The 21535-nt window shown below is 40.7% G+C and overlaps 1 protein-coding gene across 3 annotated transcripts in view; it reads right to left on the bottom strand.

Moving 5' to 3' along the window:
* Positions 1 to 21535, bottom strand: part of KLF7 (Kruppel like factor 7) — an 86818-nt gene that overhangs the window by 51587 nt on the left and 13696 nt on the right. The window lies entirely within an intron of this gene.

Genomic DNA, 21535 nt, shown 5'->3' with positions numbered 1-21535 from the left:
TCATAAGGACAATTTTTCCTTGATTTTTTTTTCCTTTCTCTTTGTTTTATCTATATGAGAAGATGGATGTTGGGTGAACCTATTGTGGTAATCATTTCACAATATATGTAAGTCAAACCATCATGGTGTATGCCCTAAACTTACACAGTGATATATACCACTTATTTCTCAATAAGAAGAAAAAAAATTTAACAAATTTTTAAAAATTACAATTTTCTTAAAAACAATGATCATATTCCTTACACAACTGGGTACTCAAACAATAAAAATAATCTTTTAGAACAAAACTTCTACCTCTGCTATCTCAGATGGCAAAGACACTTCAGTGTTTAAAGTGGTGTAAAGTTGTAAGAGTTAGAACTTTCCAAAAGAATGAGCAACAACCCCCATCCATAACCACCTCACAAAATTCACAAGATTATTTTACTAGAATTTAGGGGGAGTAGATAATGTAGTCAAGTTTTCACAAAGAAAATCTTCAGGTTGAACTCCAGCCAAATAAAAGAAAATTCAAGTTCTGGTTTTGTTCCCAACTGGCCTGGGCATTGAAGCAATGCCCCCTTCTCTTGGCATGTACCTGTCGAACGGTCAGTTTTGTGTCCACCTTTTCATGCCCCTTGACCCTCTGCATCATGACTCAGTGATCCCAGGCATGAATTCTGAAAACCTTCTTCCATTTCTATGGTTTTCCTCACCCAGCTGAGGAGGCTGCTGACTACCCACGAAACTTCACCAACCATAGGCTCTGGTCCACACATGCACAACCCACCACCATATCTACATCCATGTCCACATGGGTACACTCTAGTCCAATCTCCTCAATGTCATCCCTTTACAAACCAAGTGTTTAGAACATAAAAAGTTCTTGTTTTCATTTCTGTCTTTTAATCTGAACGTAAGATAAAGTCATTTGTCCAATATTTTTGCCATCACTCATTACTGTGTCATGATGATTAATTACTTGGCATCTTTGGATCCATGAATACTCAAGTTGATGAATCAATAAAGAAAAAAGAAATTGCATTTTGTGAATGATTTTTTTTCTGGAATAATATAGAGTCAATGAAATAAAAAGCCACCTACTACTTCCTATGTTTATACTCAATTAGTCACCTGTGGTCCCTTTGGCCAGCTACTTTTAATTCCTATCATTCTACCTATATTATTTACCTAAAATATCCAAGACTTAAAATGGCAAAGATAAAAAGCAAATTGGGGAAAGAATATAAATACAAAAATAAGAGGAAATATAGTTTAACACAATAGAAACTTGCAAAGTCATGTCCTTTTGAGATCAGACCTGGACCTAATAATGATGATGATCATGACAAAGATGACAGCAATGATGGTGATGATGGTGCTTCTAGCAAGGAAGGGGTGAACTCTAGTTCCCAGAAAGAATGCTCACCCAGGTAATTGCACAAGCAGGTGACTGCACTTGGCTGCCCATGGGAGCCCCTTCCTGACATTTATTATGTGTGGTTTTGTCACGTGCTATTAACCATGGTGCCACCATCCCGAGAGAGCATGAAGTACAGAAACAGGGAGATGAATCCCTTACTTTTCTCCTGGGATTGGCCCAAAGCTTAATTACTTTTTTGTACTTTGAAATCTTCACACACATCCCAGAATGGAAATACAAAGTGACACAAAACAAGCTACTGGATAGCAGGGAAATCTGAGCTTCCTTTTAAGTGATCTTCTAAAATACGCCAATTTTTTTCCAACTCCTTATTAGATATCTGTATACTGCACACTTTTTAACAAAATCTTATGCCTCTGACTCCTGAAACCAACTCTGTAGGATTGCAAAGACTGGTATTCATGGGAATTCTGTGATTATATTTTCCCCCTTTAAAGACAATATGATGCAATGGCTCTGATACATTTCTAGTCTTTTAAAATTAGGTCAGAGTTGAAAGATGGGAAAGGAAGCAGACAGCATGGTCAGAGAGTTCTGGTGCCATTTTTCTCAGGAGTGAGAGAAGAGCTAAGAAGCACCAAAGTTATGATTAATAAGTTCAGTTAAGCCCATGGGAGAACTGCAGACACCAAGTAGCTGAACTTTATTGCCCATCTTCCTGAGTTTCAACATTTCAAAGTGAGTTTGAGGAGGAGAATATAATACTAACTCATGGCAGAGTCTCTGTAGAGCCAGTGACAAGAATAAACTGTGTAAGTGTCAAAAAATGAGTCCTTTTAAACAAATATTTACTTTTTCTTGACTTTCATTGCCAAGAAATATTAGAGTGGAAGGTTAGGACAGAATGATTTTGTCTAGAAAATACAGGTAAGTGATTATATAGGATAAGTGAGAATCTCTTCTTGCATGTTTCAGCTATTAGGCTAAAAAAAAAAAAAAAAAAATTACCCCAAGCCCACATCAATAGCACACCCCAGAGGTGCAACAGCATTACGCATCACTGTCAGCACTGCCCAACTCCACAAAAATAACCCCAGGACTGCAACCCACGTCAGATCGTATTCCTTCCCTCTGTTTTTCACATCAACTGGTTGCTGGAGATGAAACCAAATTAAATATTTCCCTCTAGTCCTTTGTAAATTCTGAGAGACAATGCTGTGAAAATTAATTGAATTCTAAACAAACATGAAAGTTGGGAAATTTCTCCCAAAACCTCTTCAGCATCTCTCCTCTCTGAACTATTTTTAACATTCAAAGAAAATATTTGTTTGTATATTTTTCTTTGGGGAGGCAAGGGGAGGAAGGAGAGAAGATGAAAGGCCTGGGAGTGGGTGCTGTCTTTGAAATAAGCAGCCTCAAATACCCCTTTCATCTTCCAAGGGTTCCTTACTTACCACGCATAAAAGAAATCCCCAAACCAACCCCAATCTAAATTAAATGTTAAGGTGCATTCTACAATCACGGAACCTCTGCAGAGCTGGGTCCCAGGTCTCAAGCTCCTTGAAGGAAGGCACTGGGGTCCCCCACACTTCCAAAACTTGAAAAAGCACTTCCTCCTTCAGAAAGCCTGTGATCGTCAAAATTAAGTGTCCATCGGGAACAGGATGGCCCATGCCCTGAGATGGCTTCTTACCTCGGTTCAGGCTTGTTTCCCCAGATGCTACCTGTTACAGCATACCGATTCCAAGTCTGTCATGTTAGCCTCTACCCACAACTGCTGCGCCTACTCTTCATCAGCCCTCCAGAAGGGTCCCTCACTATTACCAGGCCGCTGGACTAGAACTAAATTCAAACTTGGGAGTGCTCCTGTACAGCGGGATCACATGAGATGCTTGGGTCTGCTATCATACCAACCCTCTACTTGGTTTGACACACACTGGAGAAAATCCCATTCGTTACATTATAGCTTGAAAATTAGTTTCAAGAGATGCCCGTGCTTTGGTCATTATGCTTTCACGGAGGAAATGAAATTCACGACTTAAGAGTCAATGAAAAAAATCATCCTACACTGGAACAAAGCCCTAGATGCGGGCTTCCAATGAGGTCTGAGAAAGAAACAAATAAAGAAGAGGCACGTCTACAGGAAAACCCATCATCACACATGAGAGTGCCAAGCAGTCCTTGCTCAGGAAGGGAGGCAGGCTATCCCCACAACTCCTGAAAGCCCAAGGCCTTGGGAGAAGGCCTCCCCTCTGAGAAGTGATGGCTTCCCAAGAACAACAATGGCCCTGACAGTTATTCAGCTCCACCATTAATTTTCCATAAAGAGCAGTTTTCTCGATGAGCGCTTGTGTCAGGCAGGGCCTGATGCTTCAGAAACCTGTAATTATTCTTGGCTCCCCACCCCCCACAGCCTCTGCACCTGTGTCAGTTCAAGGCACCAGCTGGTCATGTCTTGCCTCCTGCCTCTTAAGGGGGTGGGGTGGGGGTGGGGGTACGAGAGCCTTCATTGAAAACCCAAACTCACATTACTTGTCTCTTCTTCCAAAATGCAAAAACAAAACAAAAAATTTAAACTCACCAGTCTCATCCCTTCCCCCAACGGGTCTTGCCAAAGGAAACAAATAAACATTAATTGGCTAGAGAGCCTTCATTCAAACCAAAATTACTGAAAAACACAGTAACAGGGAAAGGTCTGACAAGGGGTTATTAATCCTGTTTTACAACCCACTTTTACTCAACCCCCGCCTGCTCCCGTTAACTTTGCACACACATGCACACACCCTCCCCAAACTCCAGGGGCCCCTTTGCACTGAGTGGCCAAGATGGGAACATGCCGAACCCATTACATCATCTCCCCTGCCTCTCCCAAATCACTCGCACAGGCTGACTCAGGCTACTGGGAAGTTTTTTTTTAAAGCAAAACTCATTTCATTGACTCCCTTCTGGAACATTGCTATATCCTTCTCAGTTGGATTAATTAAATATACTTTTCCCCTAACCCCCCATAAAAATACATACATGACTGCTTCTTTTACCCCAAAGCACAGTTGCAAACATGTACAATATACAGACACATGTGTGTTGTGCATGTACTCCCTCACACACTCTCTCTCACTCTTTCTCTCTCTCTCACACACACACACATACACACACACTCTCCAAGTGTGAATTTCCCAAAACCAACAGGTTCAAATCCCTTGGGGATTTGCAATTCAGTGGCTGGTGATCACAGAGGATATTTTCAAATCCAAGAGAGTTTTCAGAAACTCCCACTGTGGAAAGGTAAAGCTGACGTGGGAGCACTCACTAGGAGGGGTATTTGCTCTACTCCTCAGACTGTGTAAAATGGCAGCCCAAAATACAATGAAACCAAGCCCTAAACTGCTTTTCCTGCCATGGATGGTTGTACATTTACTTAATTTGAGGTACTTAGAATCAACTTCCCAAAATATTTAAGGCGACTGTGTATGTTCCATTGTGCTGCTCATTCCAGGTAAGGAAATAGAGCGCCCTGTGGTGCATGAAGGGATAGAAGACAAGGGGTTAGGAGTATTGGCCTTGGAGCCAGACTGCCTGGGTCCAAAATTAGGTGACACTATTTACCAGCTTGCAATGCTGTTGGGCAAGTTACTTGACCCCTCTGTGCCTCAGCTTCCTCACCTGCCATATAAGAGTGTGTGAGAGTCCAATCATTTGATACATGTCAAGTGCTTATAACAGCACCTAAAACCCATACTATGTCTGCTGTGGCTGTTACCTAGCTAGTATTATTTCACTGCACTTCCAAGAAGACAGTAAATATAATCAAATGTAACAACGACACAGAAAGGGAAGATAAAAATATACCAAATAATTATCAAAGTAAAATAAACCCATTGTATATAATAGGGGACTCTGGCTGGGTGACATATCTCACTGAGGGTTCAGTTTTCTCTTCTCTCAGGCAAATGGGCTGGATTTCTAAGGAACTTACTAGTCCGGAGTTCTATGTTGCTATGAAATAACAATGGAAGGTAGAGACCAAATGTGAGAATGGCTCATTTAGAACAGGCTCAAAGGAATGAACACAGGCTCTGCTGCCCAGTCGGGTGGTGAAAGGAAGGAGGTTGGAGACTCTAGAAGAAGGTGGTCCTTGGTCAGGACACAGTGGAACTAATTCTCTGGTTCCCCAAGGATATCAGCCTCACCAGCATCTAAACATAAACTCCACTGGAATGGAGGTTCCTCAGACACCTGGAATAGTACTGAATCATGGCCTGTCTCAAGGATTTATCAAATGAATGAATGAATGAATCAATCAATCAATGGAAAAACTCCTAAACAAGCCGGTCAAAAGTCAACAGTGATCACAATCCTGGGCAGGCAGGAGTACAAGAGTATGATGAAAGCCAAAAATTCTTCCTTCTTAGAATAAAGGACATCAGAAACAAAGTGTATGCATTTATTACCAACATTTCTTGTAGGACACATCAGTATTTTAAGATCCAATGATAGGTGATATTTACTTGTCTCCTTGGTGTTTTCATTTGAGTAAAGAAATCTTTAAATGTTTACTGTCTGGGATACATCCAGTATTCTCAACTTAGAGGCACATTTAAGTTCTTAAAATGCTATAGGGCAACCCTGGGAATATGTACCTGGGTAGGAAGTAAAAACCATTTGCTCACCTAAGAGAGTATCTCCCTTTCTTCTGCTATGTCCTTTTTTCCTCATCTGACCTCCAGAAACCACCAGGAAGAGAAGCGATAGAGACAAATAGATAAGATGCAATTTTCAACTCTCATTCTTTATTGATGAAAAGAACCTGACCTAGGAATCAGGCTTGATCTCCACTTTCCCCACACCGTCTCTACCCTCCCCACTAACTAAACTACTGAACCTGAACAGGGCGTTCACTTTCTTCTCTGCAAAATGAGTGAACCATACTCTCATAGACCACTTCTAGCTCAAACTACTTGCTGACAACCCTTCCATAGCCTGCCATCACACATACTCCTTGCCTTGGCCCATTAGCTCCTATAGAATCTGGCCTTGTTCTCCTCATTTCTGACCCTTCTCTCACTCACACAAACAGACCAGGCTCATACCTTTCTCAGAGCCACAGTGCCACTGTTCCACAGGTCATTGCATACCTGCTTCCTTTTAAATCTATTATGTTTGGGCTTAATTGCCACCTATTCAGCATCCTTCTTTGATCAGCCTAAAGTAGCCCAAACACCCTATTTGCTCTCCAGCACACTACCTTGTTTTATTTGCTTTTTACGAAGCCCTGGAAAGAATCAAATTATTTATTTGCATGTTTATTCTCTACCTTTCTCTACTGGGATGGAGGTTCCAAGAGAGTAGAGAGTTAGTCTCATGTGTCAAGGAATCTAGTATAATACCTGGAAAAGATACCCAAAACATACTAGCCGAATGAATGAACAAGTGAACCAGCCAAGCCATTAATTGATCTTGGAATTCCAAGGAAGACTAGCTGGTCTACCCTAAATCTGTCCTACAATGTCTACTTTATTAGGACGAAGGCTTCATCATTATTTCTCCTCCTCAGCTCAACGTTCAGCACTGAGATGTCACTCCCTGATGTGCATTCATCAAAAGAGAGTAAAATGGAGCCTCTTCTCAAGACAAAGAGATCAATCTTGGGTCCTTAAATCTGCCCATTTCAAACAGATGCCAAAAGGACATTTCTTCCCAGCAGTCCACGTTGCATCATACGCTCCAAGTGTCACTCTCGCTCGGATGAACAAAACCCACCCCTTGCCTTGCCTCTGCACCAGGTGCTTATTAACTGGTGCCTTGAGGGAATAGATTAAATGTCGAGGCTCAATCCACTATCATGTATTCCCATTTCTATCACCTGAAAAGACCTCCCTAAAAAAGGCAGACTCTGGCCACTGGTCTCCAAAGCACATTAGCAGTCACATCAGTTTGGTCCCCAACATTGGCATCCTTATTACCAGCAGTCCTTAAAAGAAGAGGTTCATTCAAATCTAGCAGTCATCAAGAACTTGTGTTTTCTGTCATCTTAAATAGTGTCACACACCACTTACATAGGTGAGGTCCCCAGAAATTCCCGTTTGGGCACATTCTGGTGACTTTCCCACAAATTCCTAAACACAGAAGGATTTCATTCCTTTCCATTCCCTTTAAGAATTTTACATAAAAAGATATCTCTACTGAGAGGTGCTATTTATTTCGGGATCATTATTTCACAGATATGGAGCCCTCAAACACTGAACCTGGAAGTGAGCCAAAATCCAATTAAGAGGGTATGGCGTTTGAACTAGGCAAGAACTAAGGGTGAGAATGTTGAATATAGCTGTACAGGGTTTGTGTGTGTGCATGCACACGTGTGTCACTGACAATGAAATGTAGATTCTTTTTCATGTATTTCCGAATGCCTTTCTCTAAACCTATCATTGTTCCCAGAGCCACAAAGCTGTTCCTTTTCTTGTTCATTATGTTAGGCAATAGGAATCTTTCACATGCTGGCTGGAAAAAGATGGGGGGAAATGAAGAGAATGTTTTCCATCATGGAAAGAAAAGTATAACTGTGCTTGGCCCATTTTGGAGCCACATAACAATGTTGCAGGTTTCAAATTAACAATTCAACCCAACTTGACAGGGAAGAATCAAGTGCTGGGGCCCTGACATTTGGATTCCAGTAGCTCGGGCCCCTTGCTTAACCTCAGGTGGCTCAGCTGATATCGGGTGACACGCACTTTCAGGCACATCATATCCTCACTGAAGAAGAGACACTAATTTGAATCATCACTGCCATCCCCTCTCCCCATTGTTCCTGTCTGAACCAATTTCCATACAATTTCAAAGAAATCATCAGCCCATGCAAAGGGGAAATCCCAAAGGAACAAGAACTACATTAGCAGCATAAGGGGGGAAATCTAATTTCCAATCCAGTTGCTTTGTTGTTTCAACCTCTAAGGAAGGTTCCTACATATGCACAACATAAATTAAGTTTTAAAACACCACCGTGATTCAAAATTAACAAAAACTCTCATGGGGGAAAAGGTGGTTCTTGGTACAAATCTCCTTACACAATGAGAGTCAACTCTACCCAGAGCTTGTGGGTGGTCTGTTCTGTGTCTTTGAGATCTCAATCATCTCAACCAACAAAATATTTTAGAACAGGATATATTCACTGAAACCAATGGACTTGATGGTAAATGAATTCTCAGTCAAAGTAGTACCCACATTAAGAATTCTTAAACTACCTTGTTGACAGAACTCACCAAGATGTATTCTAAACACTGAGATGGTCCAAATTAAGGATTCCTTTTTGGCATGACAGGCTATGCCAATACAATTTCCTAGTACCCTACTTGCTGGAATAAAATTCATGGCAAGACACCAGTGTGACTACATCATTAATTAACCTGAACCACATACCGGAACATTGCTGCTAATAAAACTCCCCTATAAAGAAAACATGTTTTCTCTACTGAGAATCCTGGAATGTGGGCCCCAGCAGAGACACTGCCTTAATTAAGAAGATACTTTGATGTTGCTTCTCTACCTGAAATTTGGTCATATTTGGCTGGATCTTCAATAACTTGAGTTCTTGAATGTGCTTTTTGGAAAAAGAAAATAAAAATGACATCCACACTATCAGGATGTACAAACAACTATGAGAATGAAAGGATCACTTTCGATAAGGTAGGGGTGCTTTATCTATGCAGTTCTTAAAAGCACAATCTGAGCTCTCAACCCACAATCCACTGAATCAGAGATCTGTAGAAACCTTCCATTTTCTCTAGAAAACAGGCTGACAGAATCAGGAACAGAGTCATAACTGCAGCAGCCAGATGAAACAGGGACTTTTCTAATCCAATCCACATGAAATGACATCTATTTTTTTAACAGAGAATTCCTATATAACTTCTGAAAATGCTTATCAACATTGATCATGTAACCTTGGAGTCCCCAAGTGAGTCCCCTGGGTGAGACCACCCAGGGAGCACAGACTAAAATCCCCATCCTATTTATGGGGAGCCTAACCTAGTAAAGAAGCCAGCAGCCAGATGAAACAGGGACTTTTCCAATCCAATCCACATGAAATGACATCTACTTTTTTACAGAGAATTCCTATATAACTTCTGAAAATGCTTATCAACATTGATCATGTAACGCTGGAGTCCCCAAGTGAGTCCCCTGGGTGAGACCACCCAGGCAGCACAGACTAAAATCCCCATCCTATTTACAGGGAGCCTAACCTAGTAAAGAAAACTGGGTTTTCAATAGTTCTGTGGCCATACTATCAATAAGGCCGGAAACAGAACCAGAAGTTTCTTGGTGACTTTCTGGCTTTTTCTGGTCCAACTCTAAACCCTCTACCAGGACCTCAAAACATTCTAGAAATTCAATGAACCATCATCCCTCAGTAACCCTGAAGGAATAGGATCCTTGACCAAGGTTCAGATCTCCCCAAACTGGATACACAACACTTTATCATGAGCTTCTCAACTACATATCTCTGTGTAATTTCTCCCAGTAAGAGTGGAAGAAGAGCCTTGGTTTTGACACCACCCTTTATTAAGAGATTCCCGAGGTTTCTCTGATGGCTCTATATCTTGCTTGGATTGTTACAAGTAAATAGGATTTCAATCATTCCAACCCATCCATATCAAGTGTCATTGTTGAGAAAGAAAGAAATGAAACTAGTATCATTTTTTTTTGAGATAGAATTGAAAGAACTTATCATAATTGTTTACTGAGGACCTAATTTTATTTATTCAATAATGTCAAATAAATAAAAACTAGAAGTCATACATTTTTAAAAGGGGAATTCAAGCCTGCTATCCAACATTTAATAAAAAACATCCTAATTGTAATAAATATAAAAATACAAATTTAAGTAAACCAGATTCAATATTTGTCCCACCCAGTGTCCTTCGGTATAGTGGTTCTTGGACCATTTTTAACACCATCATTATCAATCACTCTTCTCTTTTGTTCAAGAGTCAAACAGAAAACACAGCTTTAAAAAGGACATGAAAGGAATAGAAGCAGCAAGAAGAAGAGGGGAAAAAATAGCAGCAGTGGAAAATAGATGAACAGCAAGCATCTCATTCCTATGTAAAAATCCTGGATGCCAATAGCTCTTATCAGGTTACACATCTCTAACCAAGGGAATCCATCAAACTTCGGACATATCAGCTCAAGGGCAAAACTGACATTTGGCCCTGTTCCCCACATGAAACCTGAACATTAATTTTAAAGTGGTTTTGTTTACAATCATCTGGTAGTAACAAACTAGAAAAGAAGATGGTCAGTGGGTGAAGAACATTACTGTGATTCAGAAATGTGTGCTGGTAGAAAACCATCTTTGTTAAAAATATCAGGTTAATTTAGTATTATATTGGGATCCCATACCTAATCAATCTGATTGATTCCTTCAACTTTGGGATTTTTTTTAATAAATACAGAAGGTCAAAGGCAGTGCACTGTCACGGAGAGAGTATAGATCAAAGTTGGGAAGACTTTAACCAGCTCATCCTCTGTAATTACCTTTGGCCTTCCTCAAGTCAGCTCCTCTTTAGTCTTTGGCTTCTCATGATCAAATCTTGCTTGGCTAAGGGAAACAAGGCATGAGGAAGATGGGATATACTACTCTGATCCCTCTGTCTAGGGGTGCCATGTCTCAACTATCTCAATTTCAGACTCTGGACTGCAGTTTCTGCCCCGTCTCTTAGATAAGGTCTCATGATACAAGTCCACATGGTTGTCCTTGAGGTGCTGAGGTAGACAAGTGCTGGTTCTACAGATGCTTTCCTCCAGAAGTTAACAATGCCCTTTCTGTTAAATCTAGGTCAAGATTCACAAACTCAAATACCTACAGGGACCCAGAGGATTGCACCCCTTAGTAAAATAGTCAAGGAATATGACTGTAGGGACAGGTGGGAACTATGGTGAACATTCCCCACAGTTTTCCATCCAATCCCTTATTTAAGGAGAAACCCAGCTTTCAGCAGTCTTCTACTCAGCCACTCTTGCCTGGCACCACTCAGCCTAAATCTCTGCTCTTAACAAGAATCCTGTCACAAGAATGGAAATCTGCAGAGGCGGCACCATGAAATGTCATGCAGGAGACAGTAAGAACTATGACAAATCTCTAAGAGCCTGGAGGTCTGGCACCAAGTTTTAAACTTCCCTTGGGTTAACACACAGCGTTTGGCATAATCAGCTGCTTAATAAATACTTCTTAAATGATTGTTTTAAAATCTTAATTGAGAGCCATTATTACCTCTCACTGCGTGCTCTTCTCTGGAGTGACTTGATCAGACTGGTAGATTGTCCAACAGGATAATGACCGAGGAGAAAGAACTCTTCTAGGATAAGCAGGTTATACCCACTAGAACTTTGCTGGCCTTTCAGGGGGGAGGTAGTATATCTTCTATTTCTTTTAAATAAATTTAACAGTTATTTACTAACCTTGCCACTTTACACCAGATGCTTTGCTAGAGACTTCAGGGAATCCTAGAATTCAATATCTGCTGGCAAAGGGCCCATGGTATAGTAGGGAAAGAGGGATAGAAATGCAAACAATTAAAGATAACAAGGTATATGAGTGTCTAATAAATAGAGTAAACAAAGTGTTATGGCAATATAAGGAAGGAACAATTCACTCTCCTGGAGAGGTCAGTGAAGGCCATACGAAGAAATCACACTTGAGCTAGACCTTGCAAAATGAGTGAGCTTTTGTCAAGTGGAGAAAGGAAGCAATGGCATTCTAGAAAGCACACATGACATGAGCAATAGTGCAGACACAGGAAAGCACCCCTGTGTATTTGGAAAAGGATGAGCAGTCTAGGGGTTCTGATGCATGGGGTACATGTGATAGGGCAGCAAGAAATGCATCTCCAGGGCCTAGAAAATGCCAAATATTTCTGGCTGATAATGCTCTGGCCTCAGGGCCTTCCCTCTCTCTTGTCACCCCTGTTGGCTCCGGCTTCAGCCTTTATACTTACAAATAGCAGTGGCTGTTTCTCTAGCTGCTCGGTAGTTCAGGGAAAGATTAAGAGCTCAAAAGACAGCAGTGAAGCCCAGTGGTCATATTAATGTTGCCAAGTAATATTCCTGAACTTAAATGATTTAAACGATCATCTAAGGCACTTTCCTTTTCAGATTTATACTCCTAATTTAAAGCACACATATAACACTCCTTAAAATGAGAACAAAAGAAGACAGAAATAAATATTACCCCCCCCCACAAATCTTAGCTTTTAAAAAAAACTACTGAATCAAGCACAGATTTAATTCAGCCCTGAGTATCCTGGTAGCCAAGGCAAAAAGATCCACAACAAGTTAAGAAATTCTCATCATCAAATAAAAGAAACATCAGTTCCTCGGAGATCACTTGATCTGTGCACACCAGGTTTAAACCAACAGAAGAGGACAAGAAAATGTGAAAAATGAGGAAGAAAGAACAAAGGAAGAAAGGGGATAATTTAAAAACATATCTCCCCCCACCTTTTTTTTTTAAAGACATAAAATTCCCTCATTAAAAACCATCAAATGTTTTGGTGGTGAGGGGACCAAAGGTTCAGTGCCTGGATATGTTTTTCTCCTTTGTAGTCTCTCTCTGTTGATGTTTTTCTGGCTTTCTAAGCAAAGAGGAAACCTCACCCATTCCTGTAGACATGCATTTATGACCACATTCTCCTGGCCAGTAACCCTCTGTGGCTCCTTGAGGCACTTCTCAAGGGTGGAGTGTCAGCAACTGGATCTGGTTCTGAAGCTACTTCTCCTACCTCTCAGGTTGAACACTGGCGAGCTCCGTGAGGGCTTCAGGGCAGAGCTAACTCATTAAGTACAAAATGTGCAGGCACATTTGACCTTTGGAAATCCAGCCCTGGTTGGAAGCTTCCAGATTCAAAACAAAAGCTCCAGGGCTGGATAAAGAGTTGGAGGAAGCGCTCTGTGAGTGCTGGGCCCATCCCCCACACATCCCCCAGTGACTGAGAGGCTCACAAAATCAATAGAGCAGCATTATTAACTTTGCAATATCATAAGAGAAGGAAGGCTTCATTCTCTGCCTGGGTAGAGAGAGAAGACAGGGAAAAAAGGGCTGGCTTCAAGGAAAAGGATGCTTCATTAAAGTCTTAACTCTGGGGAGGCAGCTGCCATGTTAGCTCAACAGATGAATCTGGTGTTGACAGCCTCCCATAACAATGTTGCCCTTGGTCGAGGAGTTAGAGTGAAAGAAAGTACAGCTGGACAAAGCAAGGTCTGCATGGCAAAGAGTTTCTGTATGGTACCGACCTCTACAAGGTAATGCCAGGGGACTAACCAAAGACAAAATTGTAAATACATCGTTCAGATGTGATAGTCTTTCATCTGCAGTCGCAAAATTTTAAAGCATCCCATTGTTGCTAATTTTTCACTCAGTTTTCCTGGGTTACCTACAAGTACCAAAATAAACATGTTAAGTGTTTCCACCAAAAGAAAATACAGAGCTATTGTTATACCTGAATGGAAATGAAACCACCAGCTCTATACTTGTGTCACCTCTAATTTGCTGAGGACTCCCACTCAGCTGAGAGACCACTGCCCACTCACAGGTCAAATGCCCCAATTCCACTGCTTCCACCACTGAGTCAGTGTCACCAACAAACCCTGTGCACACCCAATGACCAGGGAGGGGTTCATTTCATCTTTCCCTTAATACGACATACACATTAGTCTCTCCTTTATCCTGCCACCATCCCTCAACAGTGATAGTAACTAGCATTGCCAGGCTGCAAAATTGGCAGACATTAAAGGTAAACTAAATTTGCAGATATAGCTTCATTCCAAAGTCCTTCCTCCAATCATACAGATCAAGCAAATGTCTTATCTTTGTAAAGTCATTATTGCCTTCAGCTTCTCCATCTAGATAGTAGGTTAAGCATCCTCTGTTGCAAATCATACCTACATCAATTCAATCCACTGGCTGCTAAAGAAGTATCACACTTGTCAGAAAGTTTTTTCCCTTTAACCACATACCAAGCCAAAATCAGACAAATACAGCTTGATACATTTATTGATACTATTCACATCACTCAACAGGGACAATGACAACTTGCCAATCACTCCTGGGGAAGAACCTGAGGAAAGAAATGCTCATAATATCTATATTAAAAAAAAAAAAAACTGGCACCAACTGCTGGCCATAAGCCTCCTCTTGAATTTATGTATACAGATTTTGTTACAAAGGATGTGCAAGAAGATATCATAAAGGCTTCCACTGACATGCATAGTCAAATCTCTTGCCTGCTGCTATTTGCTATGTAACATGGAAAGACTCTTAACTCTTCCTTTGCTTTACTTCCCTCATTTTCTTGTCTGTGTAAGGAATAACATAAATGTATTAAAAAAGAAGGTTACAAACAAAACCTTTAACCAGTAATACACTTACTCAATGCCAACAATATCTCTAGAATATGGAATGTAAGGAATTCTTTACTTTGCAAGACTAAAACTCCAGCCACAAACATAGCAGGGAAGTTATAAACCCAAGAGACTTGTAGTAAATGAAATAAAAGTATCTAAAGGTTCTAAGTTTTGTCAACCCCAAATATCTGTTCCATTTTAGATTCCTTTTGAGTGGTAACTGTAAACTTCCAGGAAAACATTTTGAGAATATTTGGGGGAAGTATATAAAAGAGCTGTGAGATGAACAGGAAAATTCCTTGACTATTTCTGATGCGACTGAGAAAGTCACTAAAGAAATATTCTCTCTTGGCATCCTGTTCTTTTCCTTATATCCCCTCATGATATATACTTCTGGGTGTATTTATCTTCCGGGCCCACTGCTAGACTCTAAACTCCACAAGAGCGGGGACAATGTCTACCTGGGTCACTACTGTATCCTCAGCACCTAGCTCAGTGCTTAGCACATAGAGAGCCCTCAGAAAAAAGGAAGGGAAGGAGAAAGAGAGGGAGGAATTGAATGTATGAATTAAAGAGAACCAGGAGAGTGATGCCATCAAGATAGCGTCATGGGTTGTTCTTGACTTCACTCCCTGTCATAAGAGGAGCAACTAACAACTATTCATAAATAAGACACCACTGAGAAACTCCTAATGAAAGAGAACCCTCCCCCAAAAAAAATCACAGAAGAAAAATGAAGCGCATCTACAAAATTAAGCACTCTCTACTTCCTTCCCAATAATCTCAAAGGTTTACTATGTCCCAGTATGATTATCCTAAGATGTTCATCCCTTGTTAATGGATCACATACTCTGATCAGCAGGGCCAGCTGACTTCAGGGACTAGGGCTGAGTTCTGTTCTGATGTGAAATAGCCAAGAAAAGGCAGGTGGACAGATGGACAGGTCAAGGACAAAGTAGTCCCCATAGCCAGAGCGTTTTAGAGACATGGGATTCTTCTGTTCTATTCTCTCCACCTATACCACTCTTCCATTAAGACTTCTGCTCTATAGTCCTCAATTTCTTCCCATTTTCACTTACAGGTGAGGTTGGTAGAATTCAAAACCCACTAGAACCAAATATACTTTGGGTCACTCCCCTTCCCTCACTACTCCCAGTCTCTCTCTGGCAGGGGTTTCTTAAGTACAAGGGCCAAGGATAGGGGACCCTTGATCCTTTCCCCTGAGTCAGATAAAACAATGTAAAACCATCTCTGAGACCTCCTGTCTTCTTTCCTGCACCCTGAGCCCTTCCCCTTGCTTTGTGGGGCTCCTTCCTCCCCTCCTCTAGAGGCATGCTGCTCCCTCTTTGTCAGACTTCATTTTGGGTAGGGGAAGACTTTCCCTTGTACTTTGTTTCCCTGAGGGCTCTCCTCCCCCAGAAATAACTACTTTCCAGAATATCCTGGAAGCAAAGCTTCTAAATTTCCTTTTACTTCCTTTATTCACTCCTGCTCAGGAAAGAAAGTAATTGGTGATTGAAAGGAAAGGTAAGGTAAGGAAAGGGGAAAGTAGGGGGAAGGAAAAGGAAAAGGAAAGAAGAGATGAGAAGAAGGAGGAGGAGAAAAAGAAGAAGAAGGAGAAAGAGAAAGAAAGGAAAAACAGTGCAGTGCTCACTCATCTCTGTTCAACCTGACCCCTTCCTGGAGGGCTTGATTCTATCAGATGCCATGTGGGAAGCACTTTGGGAACAGGTAGGCCTGGGGAATCCTGATGAACCGCTGTTTGGTGGACCACACACTTTCCTGGATGGGTTCGCCCCTAAGCTAGCAGGATGTGGGGACAGGGTAAATACTGGGAAGCCGGAACGAAATGGCCCTTCCCAACTGGGTCTCAATCCAATTTTATCAATGATAAACCTGATATTTAACCTCTCTCTCTCTATAGTTCTTGTATCTATTTTCTCAAATAGGTTAGGGAGGGGAGAAGCAGACTTCATTTACTGGTTGCACGAAAGAACAGCAATTGTGCTATAATTATAGATAATTTTTAACATTCCAAATTATCGATCTTTCCAAGAAGCTTGGTAGTCTTTAAAGTAACATATAAGACTTAAAAAAAAAAAAACATATAACAAGAAAAACCTAAGTGGCCCATTATTCCATCACCTGGACTGCTCTTAAAAAAAAAAAAAAGAAAGAAAGAAAGTAATGAACATATGCAAAAGCAAAGACATTTCAATGGAACAGAAAGGATATAAAAAGTAAAAATGGGGGTACCTGGGTGGCTCAGTCATTAAGCATCTGCCTTTGGCTCAAGTCATGATCCCAGAGTCCTGGGATCAATACCGCATCAGGCTCCCTGCTCTGCAGGAACCCTGCCTCTCCCTCTCCCACTCCCCCTGCTTGTGTTCCCCTCTCACTATGTCTCTCTCTGTCAAATAAATAAATAAAATCTTTTTTTTTTTAAAGTCCCTTTCCTCACCCCCCAGCACCCTCTCCCTCCTTCTCCCCCAAACTGTCACAAGTACTTATGTATATTCTTTTATTTGAAATGCTAAGCATATCAGCATGTATAATAGACATTTTTATTCTCTTTTTTCCTCCTTTGCAGAAGATAATTGGCTTTTCATTTTAACAGCCAAGAGACTCCAGTTGCAAAGAGGCTGGGGTGGGGGGTCCTGGATTCCTTCTAGCTTGCCACTCTACCCCCACTCATAGCTCCCTCCACCGCCCAACCTTTTCTAGGTGATTCCTCCTCCCACACCCACCCCATTTCCTTAGAGCCAAGTGCCTCAGAAGAAACCAAGCCATCATTGGACAACTATATAATCACATGTCACCATTGGGAGAAGCTGGGTAGAAGGTGAATGGGAGTCTGAATTATTTTTGCAACTCACTGTTGAGTCTATAATCATTTCAAAATAAAAAGTTTTTTTAAAAGGGAAAATAAGTCAGTGCTTCATGGAGAAAGTCACAGCAGAGGAACCCTAAAGCAGGCGAGGAGGAGGAGGAGGAAACGACAATGACCAAGCTCTCTGATAACATAATGTGCTGAAGACCAATGTCAGCCCCTAGCCTCTGCTCCCTGCACAGTGTCCTCTGGCCAGAGCTGCAGATCAGCCGGCTCTTGAAATGTTTTAGGACTGGTTTGATTTTCTTTAAAGAACAAAACAACGTTTTCCAATAAAGCTATTTGTTATGAACTTGGAAATGTTACCACTAGATCTAAAGCATTTTATGCTTTTTTTTTTTAATAGTTGACTGTGTTTCTATCCTCTTTAAAAAAATCAAAACTAAACCTTAAGAGTACATAAATATTTAATTTTGCAGAGAAAGGTATGGCTCTCCAGATGGGGAGTCGTCCAATTCATGATCTCAAGCATTTTATGGCCACACTTACCTGCAAATCACACTGACGGGAAAAACCCAGCTGCATACTCAAGTGTTTTTGTCACATTCCTGACCCCAGAATCAAATTTCTCACGTGGCAGGTTGAGCCAAAGGGATGTCCTGACAAGTTCCCTAGAGAAGTGGGTTGACCCTCTTCATCTTCACTTTTCCTTGAAAGTCTGGAGCTAGAGCGACCTAGAAGCTATGAGCTTCAGGGACCTCATCCCACTCTACCTACTGTCAGGGGAGAGCTGTGTCTGTGATCTGACTCAACAGACAGAGCAAGAGAGGCCTATGCCAAGCTACCATATAGGCTACTCCCCAGGGCCATCCCAGGTGCAAACTTCTACTTCTCATGGGGATAAAAACAACAGAGCCACTCCACCCCAGAAGAGATGGACTAAACTCTGGTGGCCCCTCACAAGCAGAGATCTAAGTGTGCCCACATTTCCACCAGTGCTCCAGGTGAGGCGGTATTGAGCAGACCTTTGACCTGACATTCTGGTCTCCTAAATCCTCATCAGTATGGCGCCTATCTTAAGTGGCACGGAGATCTCAGCATCCTTAGTGGAGTCAGTGTGGTCCTCATCAGAGAGATCAACCTCCCATCTTATCTAAAGTTACCTCCTACTAGGGTTGCCCTAGGCTGGGATAAGAGTTCATGTTCCAGACAGCATGTGTGGTGATCTGTCACTCCAATACCTATATGACATAAGCTGGGTTTCCTTGGAAGTCAAGCTAAGAAGTCATGGTAAGTCTTGGACTTCCTACTCAGGTAAGTCCCCATCTTCTTATCATCTAACAACATGTGACAGTACATTGTTAATGAGTCATTTTAGACACATAGACTTCCACTTTCAGAAGCAAACTGTCCCCAGAATTCTCACTTCTACACAAACCCCAAACCAATCTTTATTCTTGGGTACTAACACACACACACACACACACACACACACACACACACACCTGTTTCATGCACAGTAAAATACTCTAATTTTTAAAAATGCACCTAAAAATGAAGCAAATTTGTTATATTTATCCAGAAGTTTTGGCATGCCATAGATTATAAACTAAATTTACTTTTTCAAAGTTTATGTAAAAACTAGTGCACGTGTGCATGTGTGTGTGTGTGCGTACACACACACACACAGAAATGTCCCCACTTTTAGACAACCAGTAGGAAAAGTTTTTCCAAGTGCTGTATGTCACAAGTTATAGCCTTATTTGAACAAATAAAAAGCTACTCCTCAGAAAACTGAACAGAAATCACAGGGAGGAAGAAAGCCAACAAGAAGTGCTAGTTTAAAGGTTAAAACAAAAGCCTTTCCTACCACAGAATAGAAAACAATAACATTGTATAGCATGTGACAGTTTACAAGTCACTTTCACATCCATATATCATTTGATTATGACAATCCTATTATTATAATCCCCATATTGCAGATGGGAAAATGCAGGTTAGCAATTTGCCTAGTCTATACTTCCAAAGTCAGGACAAAATTCCAGATTTTCTGACTCCAAATCTCTTGAATTTTCTACCACACCAGTATTTCTCAAACTTAATTTTCATTCCACCTCTATGCATTTTTACCAAATCAATATTCCATCTGTACAATCATTTCCCTATCATTTTCTTTTTTAATTGCCTCAGACGTTATGTATTAAGGTTGCATATATCTTAAAATACTTTTCCTATAAATGCTTATTCATAAAAGATAACCATAAAATTAAAAACAACAAACCAAAATGGTATTATTAACTTATAGCTGGATGTTTATCTGCCAGAAGCTCTGGTTCTGAGATCTGTTTTCTCTTTATGAGAAGAGGAAGATGAAGAAGGGAAAGAGGAAGAAGAAGAAAAAGAAGGAAGAGGAAGAAGAAGAGAAGGAAGAGGAGGGGGAGGGGAGAGAGAAAGTGAGAAAGCAAAAAAGCAAAAAGAGAAGATGGAGAAGGAGGAAGAGAAGAAAGAAAGATTATCAAGCCTTTGGTGTTAAAGACATACTATCACAAAGCTGAGTCTTTCTCCTTGAGTTAGTCAAAAGGATTGAAAAAAAAAATCTAAAAAGGGAAAAATACCGCTTCCCATGGTAATTTGTTGTTATTTAACACTGCGCTCTTGAAACTTAAGAAGTGCATCCCACCCTTTGAGAGGCATTGCCTTGAACCATGCTGAAGCACACACTGTGTTAACATGAGAATATATTTAAACTATTGAAAAGGGGCTCACAATTCTTGAAGGTCTAATATTGGCTCAGACTGAAATAATGATCTCTAAGGCTCAGGAAGGTTACCTGTAAACTGAGGAGGCAGAAGAGAGATTGTAATGAGGTGTCTCATGCTCTTCAAATTCTAATATTTGTAAAATTCTAGTCTCTATGAAGAAGGAGCACAAAGAGGAGATCATGGAAGTAAAAGCAGGAGGAAAAAGTAGGCAGACACATCTTAGGTAGGAAAACAAAGGTTTGTTTTTTTTTGATTTTTGGTTTTTTTTTTTTTCATTCTGCTTCTCTTTAATAGGAAAACTGTGCAAGGACATTTTAAGTCCACATGCCTGGTTTTTTTTTTTGGGTTTTTTTTTTGTTTTTTTTCCCTTTTCTTTTCTTTTCCTTCCTTCCTTGAAATATTTTTTCGGAAATATTTTAATGGTAAGCTAATTCACATAGTAAAATAGCTATTAGTTTAAAAAGTATTTAATATGTATAGTAACAGGATAATGATGCTGGGCCTTTACTTAGCACTCAAGTTTTTAAAAAGAAAGAAAAAAAAAAGGAAAAGGAATTGGGAGATTGGAGAAAGGAAGGAGGAACCCTCAGCATCAAGTATTTCAAAGAAATGGCTTTTTTAAACAGGAAAAGTATGACCCTGAAATTCACCATCTGGTCAACCTAAGTGATATCCTTAGTAATATAAGGGAGCCAATATAAAATAATAAATTTTTTTAAATACCTCTAATGTAGAACAGCATCCTGAAAGCATTAGAAAATGAAGGCCAAGTGCCTTGCTGGCAGTATTTGCGTGCCAAGGGTAGGAAGAAAGCAAATTACTTGATTCTCAGGAAAGTACTTTATTATAATGTCCTGGACGTCTTCACACAAAAAGCATCATTTCCTCCGTGAAACAAGTCATATAAAATCCACCTCAACAAAAAATAAGCAGTTAAAGCAATTAATGGGATTCCGTACAACAAGCCTCTATGTCAGACTGAGAAACCTGTTATGTGTTTCTCTTCCTCAAAAAGGAGTTTTTCCCACCACTGACCAACTGGGTCTCCAGAAGTGACAAAAGAAACCCTGACAATAGCAGCCATTTGGTAATGAGGGCTATCTGACAAAAAAATACTATTTGTTTGTATTGTCCCATTTTGCTCTCACTTAGACCAAGAAGGGGATGGATGCAAGCTCAGGAAAC

This window comes from Lontra canadensis, unplaced genomic scaffold (assembly GCF_010015895.1).
Source record: "Lontra canadensis isolate GAN:19392208 unplaced genomic scaffold, GSC_riverotter_1.0 scaffold18, whole genome shotgun sequence".
Classification (NCBI taxonomy): Eukaryota; Metazoa; Chordata; class Mammalia; order Carnivora; family Mustelidae; genus Lontra; species Lontra canadensis.
This window is presented reverse-complemented; position numbering and strand designations above follow the sequence as displayed.